Below are 10039 nucleotides of genomic sequence, written 5' to 3'. Positions count from 1 at the left end.
AGTGTAGATGCTCCATGAGAGGAGATAATGCTCATGCATTTCTGTGTGTTTTGTGGGGAATAAAAGTAGCCGCCGGCTCTAGCAAACCTAGAAGATGCCCAAAAGGTGATACACGTGAAAATATGCGGCCACTGCCATAAACCGCCTTGTATTATGTGTGGCAAAGTGCTGTGTGTGCGCTGTCTATGGAGAAAATGAGTCTTCCCTATTTTCCCAAGAGGTAACACTTGAATAGACTTCAGAAGTTGTCTTATCTGCAAACGGTACCCTCCTTCCATTGTTTTGAGACGTTGTCATAGGAACTCACACATGTCATTGTTTTCTCAGTTAGAACCTCCAGGGTTTGTCATAGTCCCTGTGTGTCATCACAGCGTCTGGTTCCACTTGATTTAAAGCAGGAAGAGGCCAGCCACGTGGCCTCGCTGGTGCTTCCCAAGCACAGGGTCTCATGAGGGCGGGAGCACTTGGTTGGGAGACGTGCTGTTCTTCCTGATAGAAACCCTGTGGTGCCGTTCGCTAGTCTCCTGCGGCGTTTCTTCCACCCTACATGCACCCAGTTTCTGTTGGTTTTTAGTTTATTTATATTTTCCGAGACAGGGTCTTGCTCTGTCACCCAGGCTGGCATGCGGTGGCGTGATCCCTGGCTCAGGCGATCCTCCCCCCTCAGTCAGCCGAGCAGCTGGGACCTGGGGCGCGCACCAGCATGCCTGGCTAATTTTTCTTTTCTTTGTTGCAGGGATGGGGGGGTCCTGTTGTGTTGCCCAGGTGTGGCTCTGTTTTCTGGTGAGTGTACAGTGGGTTTTTATGGGAAACCTCTGTATTTGGGTCGGGGGTGTGGCATCCTGGTCAGGAAATGGCCCTCAGGCTTCCTTCCTGCCCAGCCAGGGTCACGAGTAGTGTCTCCACCTGGGCTGGTGTGTGTGTGCTGGCCAGTAGGGCTTAGTCCTGGACTGCAGACTGGTGCTGGTCCATGGTCTGTTAGGGACCGGGGTCATAGCCGGAGGTGAGTGGCGGGCGAAGTGAGCATGACCGCCTGAGCTCTGCCTCCTCTTGGATCAGCGGCAGCATTTAGATTCTCCTAGGCGCTGGGACCCTATTGTAAACGGCATGTGAAGGGATCTCGGAGGTGCTCCTTATGAGGATCCAATGCCTGACCTGAGGTGGAACAGTTGCATTTCAAAACCACCCCTCAGAAAAATTGTCTTCCGCGATACCCATCCCTGGTGCCGAGAAGGCTGGGGTCCTTAACCATCTGGAGGGATGTACCGTGTCAGACTCACTGTGGTCGACGGGCTGTAGGCCAGGTTTCGTGAGGTCACGTGTCGGCTTGTAGGACTTTCTCTGGCAGAGGTGCGAGTGACTTCTGTTCACTGTGAGAGGCTCATCTCAGGGGCTTCATGGCCTGGGGGATGGCAGCCTGTTTGAACTGATCGAGCAATCTCACGCTACCCTTATTTTCTGAAACACCCGTGAGTGACTTTTTCACACGTTCTTTGAAGCGGCGTCATGCCCGTGCTCCTTGGTAATGAGCGAATGCTTTTGTTGACCCCTCATCCCCTTTCCTTGGGGTGTGTTCCGGACTCGGTTCTCACGCGTTCTGCTTCTACGGGAATCTCTGAAGCTGCTGAGTGTAGAAAGCACTGAGGAGGCTGTGCTCCCACCCCCGTGAGCCTTCCAGGCATCGTCCTCTCCCCTCAGCGAGGCGACGTCCATGGCACACCGAGGAGGCTGTGCTCCTGTCCCCCGTAAGCCTTCCAGGCGTCCTCCTCTCCCCTCCAGGGGGACAGGAGGAACCTTTCAAACCCTTCTTAAACTTGTTTCCATGTCTTTGTTTTAACAGATTTCTTTGCATCTTCTCCCTTATCCAGAAGTGAGGGTGTGAACGCTGAGTTATTCCCAGGAGTCAAGAAACCACACACGGCCCAAAGTGACATTTGTTTCCCCGAAATGATTTGTGTGTGTTCACCTTAAAATGCAGCTCAGTAAAACAGGTGTGTGTTTTGAGGAATGACTTGAAATTACCCTGGTAAAGATGTGACAGTTCCATTTCATCCAGTCTGTGCAGGTGTCCACAACCCCCTTCAGTGGTTGCGTGTGAGTTTATGTGACTTGGGGTTTTTTATTTATTTATTTATTTTTTATTTTTTTTGAAGAAAGAAAATCTTGTTGCTGGGGACTTCAGAGGGTGTGCTGGGATTGTGTGGGGCGGACATCGGGGGCTTCAGTGTGTGGCCTCCTTGAAAAGACGTTCAAATTCAGGCTGAGCGTCCCTACTCCAAAATGCTCTGAAACCTGAAACATTCCGAGCTCTCCCTCATATGACACTCGCAGGAAATGCTCTTCGGAGCACTTTGGATTTCAGGCTGGGGATGCTCAACCAGAAAGCGAAATACTGCAAGAGCCTTCTTGCCCCAGGAGCTTGGATGAGGACATGTGGCCTGTGCCGGGCATCCGTGGCGTGCGAGGCAGCCTGGACTCGCTGGACTGGTTTTTGTAGGAGTCACAGAAGGGAAGGAGAGGGTCAAAGTGGCCACGCCTGGCTCCTGAGATAGGGCGGAGCAGAGGGAGGTGGGCGCGGAGGGCAGCAGCGGAGTCCCCAGCGTCCGGGGCTCCTGTCCCTGGTGGAGTTGAGAGCCTCCTCTAGTTGTGGCCTCTGCCCTGTCAGCAGCCACTGAGGCCTGGAGGGAGCTGGGGGCTGAGGGGGAGGAGGAAGGGACAGGCCTGCTTCTGGAGAGGGCTGGCGTCAACCTGTGCTAGCCTCGTGTGCTACTCCTGCGTCCGGGGTGCACGGCCGTGCCTCGTGCCTCGTGCCTCGTGCCTCGTGGCGCAGCGGTTCCCGGGGTGCGCAGCACTCTTGTCTTGCAGTAACGGCTTTGTCTCCAACCCTTGGAGGCAAGTTACCTTTTCCCCCTCCCCCTCCCCCACCCCCCCCAGTGAAAAGAGGTAGAGAATCTTACAGAAATGCATTTGCTGGAATGTCTCTTTTCCGATAAATCTGAAAGTATCTCCTAGTGAGTCTCGTGTGTAGAGTAAGGACAGTTCATGCATATCTTAAAGCAGGTACATCTAGCAACGCAGAGCATCCCGGTGCTAGGATGGAGTTTCCCACTAACTCTGGGAGTGGAATCTGTAGAGCCTCGGGTGCTTGCACCATGAGGTTAGCGAGGGTGCAGGTGCACCCACAGCCCTGCCTGTGCCGCGTCCCTTCTGCTATAGAGCGTCTGCCGGGGCCTGCGTGGGTCGCCTGAGCGTTGCTGTTCCCTTTTTCACATGAGCCTTTTTATCGAATACTAGGATAAACTTGACCTCACATACTTGGTGGGGAGAGAGAGAAGTATATCTGGGACCTCTTTAATTCTATGTTGGAAAATAGATTTGGGCAAAATATTTCTGCATATGCGTGCTTGGTGGGCGTGGGGTTACCTGCCGCACCCTGGGGCACGTTCGCACGCACATTGTGATTTAATCTTGGGTCTATGGCAACAAAACTGTAGAAGTTGGCTATGACTGACTTTCTCAGATCTAGAAACAAACATACAATTGGAATCATCATCTATTGGACTTCTTTGTAAAACCTGATTTGAGCTATCATTTTTGCTTGGTATGTTAACAGTTTCAAACTCAAATGTCACAAGGAGGAATTGTTACCATTTTGTTTTCGTATCAACATATTGCTTCGCCAAGTCTCTTCTCACTAATAGTTATCCTTCCTCTGAATGCGGCGTAATTGTTATAGAATTAAGAAAAAGGTTGGTTGGGCACGCTGGCTTATGCCTGTAATGTAATCGCAGCACTTTGTGAGGCCAAGGAGTTCAAGAGCAGCCTGGACAACAGAGCAAGACACCCCATCTCTCTCACAACAGAAAAATTAGCTGAGTATGGTGGTGCGTGCCTGTGGTCCCTGCTACTCTGGAGTCCGAGGTGGGAAGAACACTTAAGGCTACGGTGAGCTGTGATTGCTCCACTGTACTCCAGTCTTGGTGACAGAGCCAAGACCCTGTCTCAGAAAGGAAAATGTAAAAAAAGACAAGAAAAAGAAAAATCCAGAAATGTCATTTTCTTCTTTAATCATCCCAAAAGAGAAATCGGGTTTTTCTAAGGGTGTTAAAGGGTAACTGATAAGATTCTTTCCTTGCATTGTTTCTCCTTTTCAAATATTTCCAGTATTCTGTCCACATCGTCTCTCATCATCTCGTTACAAAGGTGTCTTCGAGGTTAGTGGTGTTTCTGTGTTGCACCTTGGAGAACAGCCGGCATGAAACCTCTTACCACCACCGTGCGCATTGTAGTCCCAATTAAAATCCTCTCCAGAGACGCCTGTGCTGCTTATGAAAGCAGAACTTTGGTTGTGCTAACATGTGCATTCAGCTCATGGTTTTAAGTTTATATCTGAGAGGATGCTGTAGAATTCATTAATCATATGGGATCAGTAATGATGGCAGGTAATTCTGGCTGATGTCTTTTAGAGGGTATTTTTCACTTCAAGTTACAACTTCCTTCGGGATAGTCATTTTGGGATTCATTGAAATGTGTGCTTTATTTCACAGCTCAGATTTTCGTTAGACATTTCATAGCATAGGATTTTGAAAGCAGATTTGGCAAAATCTTTCTAGCGAAATGTCTGACGTCAGAAGGAACAGCACTCAGAATTACTGGTAACTGTGGTCCATTTTCAGGCTGATGATAGAAGTCACTTGAACGGTCAGGGCTGCTGTGTGAGGTGGATGATGGGGTTTTTGAACCCTGACCCTCCTGACACGCCAGCTCTGGCCCTGGCCTTCTCTCCTCTCCACTGGGAGGAGAGAAGGTGCCAGCATCCACCTCACAGGCCATCGTGAGAACCCGGGACTAAGGGTTTGTGTTCCTCTTGCAGGTGGCGCCGCAGATGTGGGGGCCTGACGATATATACACACTGCAGGCTGCCAGTGTCGGGGTAATCCAGTTTTCGTCAAAAGGTGGGATTTGCTTTGCTACCCTGCGGACCAGGTGCAGTGCTGCTGTTGCAGCAGGTGTGTGGATCCTCTTGGGTGGTCCTCAGGTGGACAAGGAGTCACCGATTCCGATTCCCAGGGTTAGATGTGAGCGGGGACCATGGACCTCATGTGTTCAGAGGGGAGAAGTGAAAAAGCTTCCCTTGTAATTCCAGGACCGTCTATCCCAGGAATGCCAAGCCCCACTGGCTTTCACCCGACGCTGTCGTAGGTGACGCCGCATGGAAATGAGGACCCGTGTGCCGCATACCTGAGCCAGTACCCGTCTCCCTCCAGGGCCGTGGCCGAGCCCTCCTGATTTCGCTGGGTTGCCAGCCTGGGGATCTGTAAGCCCAGCGACGCCTGCGGTCTCGGCCCCCACTCCCCGTGGGGACAGGAGAGGTGGCTTCCGGGGGCTGGTGATGAATGCCTGAATGAAGCCGACTTGTGACTGCAGTTCTGTCTAAGGGCCTCCCCGGGTGTTAGATGTCAGTAAATGACACGTGTGTGTGTGGATCTCATGTGATGAGAGAAACAGTGGGGGAAACCAAAGCTTGTGGAGTCTGCAGGTGCTGGACTTGGGGATGTGTGCACCTGTGTACTTGGTGAGGGGCGTGAGGTCTGGAATGAGTGTGCACGTGTGTCACGTTTGTGCGTGTGTGGTGAGTGTATTTAGCAGGTGTGTGTGGAGTGAGCGTGTTCATGCGTGTGTCGTGTATGTTGGAGGGTGTGTGGAGTGTGTACACGCATCACATTTGGTGAGTGTATTTGAGGGTGTGTATGGAGTGCATAGAGGCGTTTGCGTGTATAGTATCGGGTGAAGGGGTGGCATGTGTGGAGTAAGCATGCACACGTGTGTGCTGTGTGTGGGGTTTCTACCTGCTCCTCCCCTGAGCCTGCTCCTGGGCCCTGCTGTCCTGGCAGCTTTACAGTTGGGTGTGTCTTTGATTCCGGAAGATTCTGGAACCCGATTCTGAAGCTGTGATCGCAAACTTGCAGCCCTGGGGGACGCTGGCCCGTGGAGCCGGCACGAGGATCTCTGTGCTGGCCTCTCCCTGGGCTGGGCTCCTCTGTCCACAGCAGAGCGTGTCCGATGATTGAGCTGTGCGGGTCTGTGGCTCCCCAGCCTCGAGTCAGCCCTCGGTTCTGGTCCCGCCTCTGTTTTTCTTGCTGAGGGGCTCCGGGAAGTGGTGCCTGGGATGACGTTTTCACCCTGGGGTTGCTTCGCCTGCTGCCCAGGTGCTGGCTGCCTGAGCCCTGCTGCCGTCCTGGGTGGTCGGGGCTGGCGCGGGGACATCCCTGAGCACCTGCGGGAAGGCAGGTTTAGGAAGTGCCAGAGGTGAGGGGCTTCCTCCCAGGCTTGATTTTCTGGAAAGTTCTGGGCCTCCTATTTTTCCCTAAGGGAAGTTAGAAACAGAGTTTCTCTTTAGGGGGAACGTCTTTGCAGCGTCTGTTGTTAGAATGTTCTCCAGGTGTGGAATACCCGGGGCCGTGTGTGTTTGGGAACCTCCGTGTCCTGAGCGAATTCAGTAGGGGATGGAGAGAGGCCTCCCTCCTGTCAGCTTGGCCTCTGTTTCCAGCTTGTGAGTTGTGAGGGTTGGCGGCTGCTGGCATCCCAGGGAGAGTCAAACACTGGGTGGCGTGGGATGGGAACGTTCGCTCTGACAAGGTCAGTGGGAAAGCGTCTAAGCAAACGTCGCTGTTCTCCGGGCTCCTCGGGGTCGAGCTTGTTTGGTGGTGGTCAGGGAAAGCTACCCTTGCTCCTGTTCCTCACCATCTGAATGGTGTCCAGGGCTTGTTCCGCCGGAGAGGTGATGCGCGTAGAATGGGGGTCAGGTCGCAGGCTCCGAGGTTGTTTGGAATCTGTCAACGGACTTCCTAAACACACAGGTGCTTGGTAAAGAGATGTTCCTGATTGGCTAAAACATCTCAACAGGACGTGATAGCTGGTGGTGGTTTCAAGACTACCACAATTTTCCTGTTCCTTTTTCAATGCCTGTTGGATAGGGGAGGATTGGCATACTTTTCTTTTCCTGTCTGCGTACTTGACACTTTGTTTATTTGTGTGCTTATGTGGGTGTGCAGTTGACAGGATTTCGAAGCGGTCTCAGCCCTGGGGAGGCTTCAGGGCAGCCTCCGTCAGCGCTGAAGGGAGGCAGGGATTTGGGGGCTACCTCCTCCACAGGACGGACACCAAGGGCCAGAGGTCAGCAATCTCAGTGAGGTCACACAGACGGGCACACCCAGCACCCTGGCCCCTGTGCCTCTCCTTCACGTTTGTCTCTGCTCCAAGCTGCTCTCCTGGGTCATCACGGGCGATCTCTAGGCGCGTGCTTGGTTCTTGCAGAAGTGGTGTCTGGCTGTGGTCAGTGTGGGCTCTCAGGACTTCCATGTTTTTGGCTCCCATCAATATTGGGCAGTGTGGTGTATGTTTGTTTTGGAGTGGTAGATCCGGGTGGATTTTGGCTTTGCCAACTCATTTAATACCTGTTTCTCCTGTTTCTGTATCGGGTGTTCTCTGGTTAGAAGGGGGATGACGGTGTGGTGGAACGGCTTCTGGCTGTTGAGCCCCTGCTGAGAGCTGTTTGGCGTGCACAGATCCGTTTCGGCACAATCTCATGAGCAGCCCTGGGCAGTGCAGAAAGCGAGGCCCAGGTGAGGCTGTCGGACACAGGAGGGCCCTGACCTGTGTGCTTTCAGCCTCTGAGCCGCCCCTCTCCTGACTGCTTACCAAGCTGTATCGATACTGAAATCTGAGCATTGAAAAGTCACCAGGGGAATGCCGTTTCCGGGGATCTTACTGTGAACCTTCTGTTAAAGGTTGGATGTCGAATAATGAATTGCCTTTGAATGCAGGTACCAAACGGGCTCCCTGGGATAACTCATATCCATAGAAACGTTTTAAAATAATGTTCCCAACTAGCTATCCTTTACATGCTTTCTACTCAGAGGTGCTCTGCTCTCCTGTGCGCTTTAGTGATATGCCGTGTTTGCTTTGCATGCACTTGGGTTTTCAGAAGAAAACCGTGTTTGCAGGTACACTTGGAGCACGACATTCTTCTTCCTATTAGTGTAGATGCTCCATGAGAGGAGATAATGCTCATGCATTTCTGTGTGTTTTGTGGGGAATAAAAGTAGCCGCCGGCTCTAGCAAACCTAGAAGATGCCCAAAAGGTGATACACGTGAAAATATGCGGCCACTGCCATAAACCGCCTTGTATTATGTGTGGCAAAGTGCTGTGTGTGCGCTGTCTATGGAGAAAATGAGTCTTCCCTATTTTCCCAAGAGGTAACACTTGAATAGACTTCAGAAGTTGTCTTATCTGCAAACGGTACCCTCCTTCCATTGTTTTGAGACGTTGTCATAGGAACTCACACATGTCATTGTTTTCTCAGTTAGAACCTCCAGGGTTTGTCATAGTCCCTGTGTGTCATCACAGCGTCTGGTTCCACTTGATTTAAAGCAGGAAGAGGCCAGCCACGTGGCCTCGCTGGTGCTTCCCAAGCACAGGGTCTCATGAGGGCGGGAGCACTTGGTTGGGAGACGTGCTGTTCTTCCTGATAGAAACCCTGTGGTGCCGTTCGCTAGTCTCCTGCGGCGTTTCTTCCACCCTACATGCACCCAGTTTCTGTTGGTTTTTAGTTTATTTATATTTTCCGAGACAGGGTCTTGCTCTGTCACCCAGGCTGGCATGCGGTGGCGTGATCCCTGGCTCAGGCGATCCTCCCCCCTCAGTCAGCCGAGCAGCTGGGACCTGGGGCGCGCACCAGCATGCCTGGCTAATTTTTCTTTTCTTTGTTGCAGGGATGGGGGGGTCCTGTTGTGTTGCCCAGGTGTGGCTCTGTTTTCTGGTGAGTGTACAGTGGGTTTTTATGGGAAACCTCTGTATTTGGGTCGGGGGTGTGGCATCCTGGTCAGGAAATGGCCCTCAGGCTTCCTTCCTGCCCAGCCAGGGTCACGAGTAGTGTCTCCACCTGGGCTGGTGTGTGTGTGCTGGCCAGTAGGGCTTAGTCCTGGACTGCAGACTGGTGCTGGTCCATGGTCTGTTAGGGACCGGGGTCATAGCCGGAGGTGAGTGGCGGGCGAAGTGAGCATGACCGCCTGAGCTCTGCCTCCTCTTGGATCAGCGGCAGCATTTAGATTCTCCTAGGCGCTGGGACCCTATTGTAAACGGCATGTGAAGGGATCTCGGAGGTGCTCCTTATGAGGATCCAATGCCTGACCTGAGGTGGAACAGTTGCATTTCAAAACCACCCCTCAGAAAAATTGTCTTCCGCGATACCCATCCCTGGTGCCGAGAAGGCTGGGGTCCTTAACCATCTGGAGGGATGTACCGTGTCAGACTCACTGTGGTCGACGGGCTGTAGGCCAGGTTTCGTGAGGTCACGTGTCGGCTTGTAGGACTTTCTCTGGCAGAGGTGCGAGTGACTTCTGTTCACTGTGAGAGGCTCATCTCAGGGGCTTCATGGCCTGGGGGATGGCAGCCTGTTTGAACTGATCGAGCAATCTCACGCTACCCTTATTTTCTGAAACACCCGTGAGTGACTTTTTCACACGTTCTTTGAAGCGGCGTCATGCCCGTGCTCCTTGGTAATGAGCGAATGCTTTTGTTGACCCCTCATCCCCTTTCCTTGGGGTGTGTTCCGGACTCGGTTCTCACGCGTTCTGCTTCTACGGGAATCTCTGAAGCTGCTGAGTGTAGAAAGCACTGAGGAGGCTGTGCTCCCACCCCCGTGAGCCTTCCAGGCATCGTCCTCTCCCCTCAGCGAGGCGACGTCCATGGCACACCGAGGAGGCTGTGCTCCTGTCCCCCGTAAGCCTTCCAGGCGTCCTCCTCTCCCCTCCAGGGGGACAGGAGGAACCTTTCAAACCCTTCTTAAACTTGTTTCCATGTCTTTGTTTTAACAGATTTCTTTGCATCTTCTCCCTTATCCAGAAGTGAGGGTGTGAACGCTGAGTTATTCCCAGGAGTCAAGAAACCACACACGGCCCAAAGTGACATTTGTTTCCCCGAAATGATTTGTGTGTGTTCACCTTAAAATGCAGCTCAGTAAAACAGGTGTGTGTT

This window comes from Chlorocebus sabaeus, unplaced genomic scaffold, assembly GCF_047675955.1.
Source record: "Chlorocebus sabaeus isolate Y175 unplaced genomic scaffold, mChlSab1.0.hap1 unalloc_scaffold_236, whole genome shotgun sequence".
NCBI classification, from domain to species: Eukaryota; Metazoa; Chordata; class Mammalia; order Primates; family Cercopithecidae; genus Chlorocebus; species Chlorocebus sabaeus.
Note: the sequence above shows the minus strand (reverse complement) of the source record.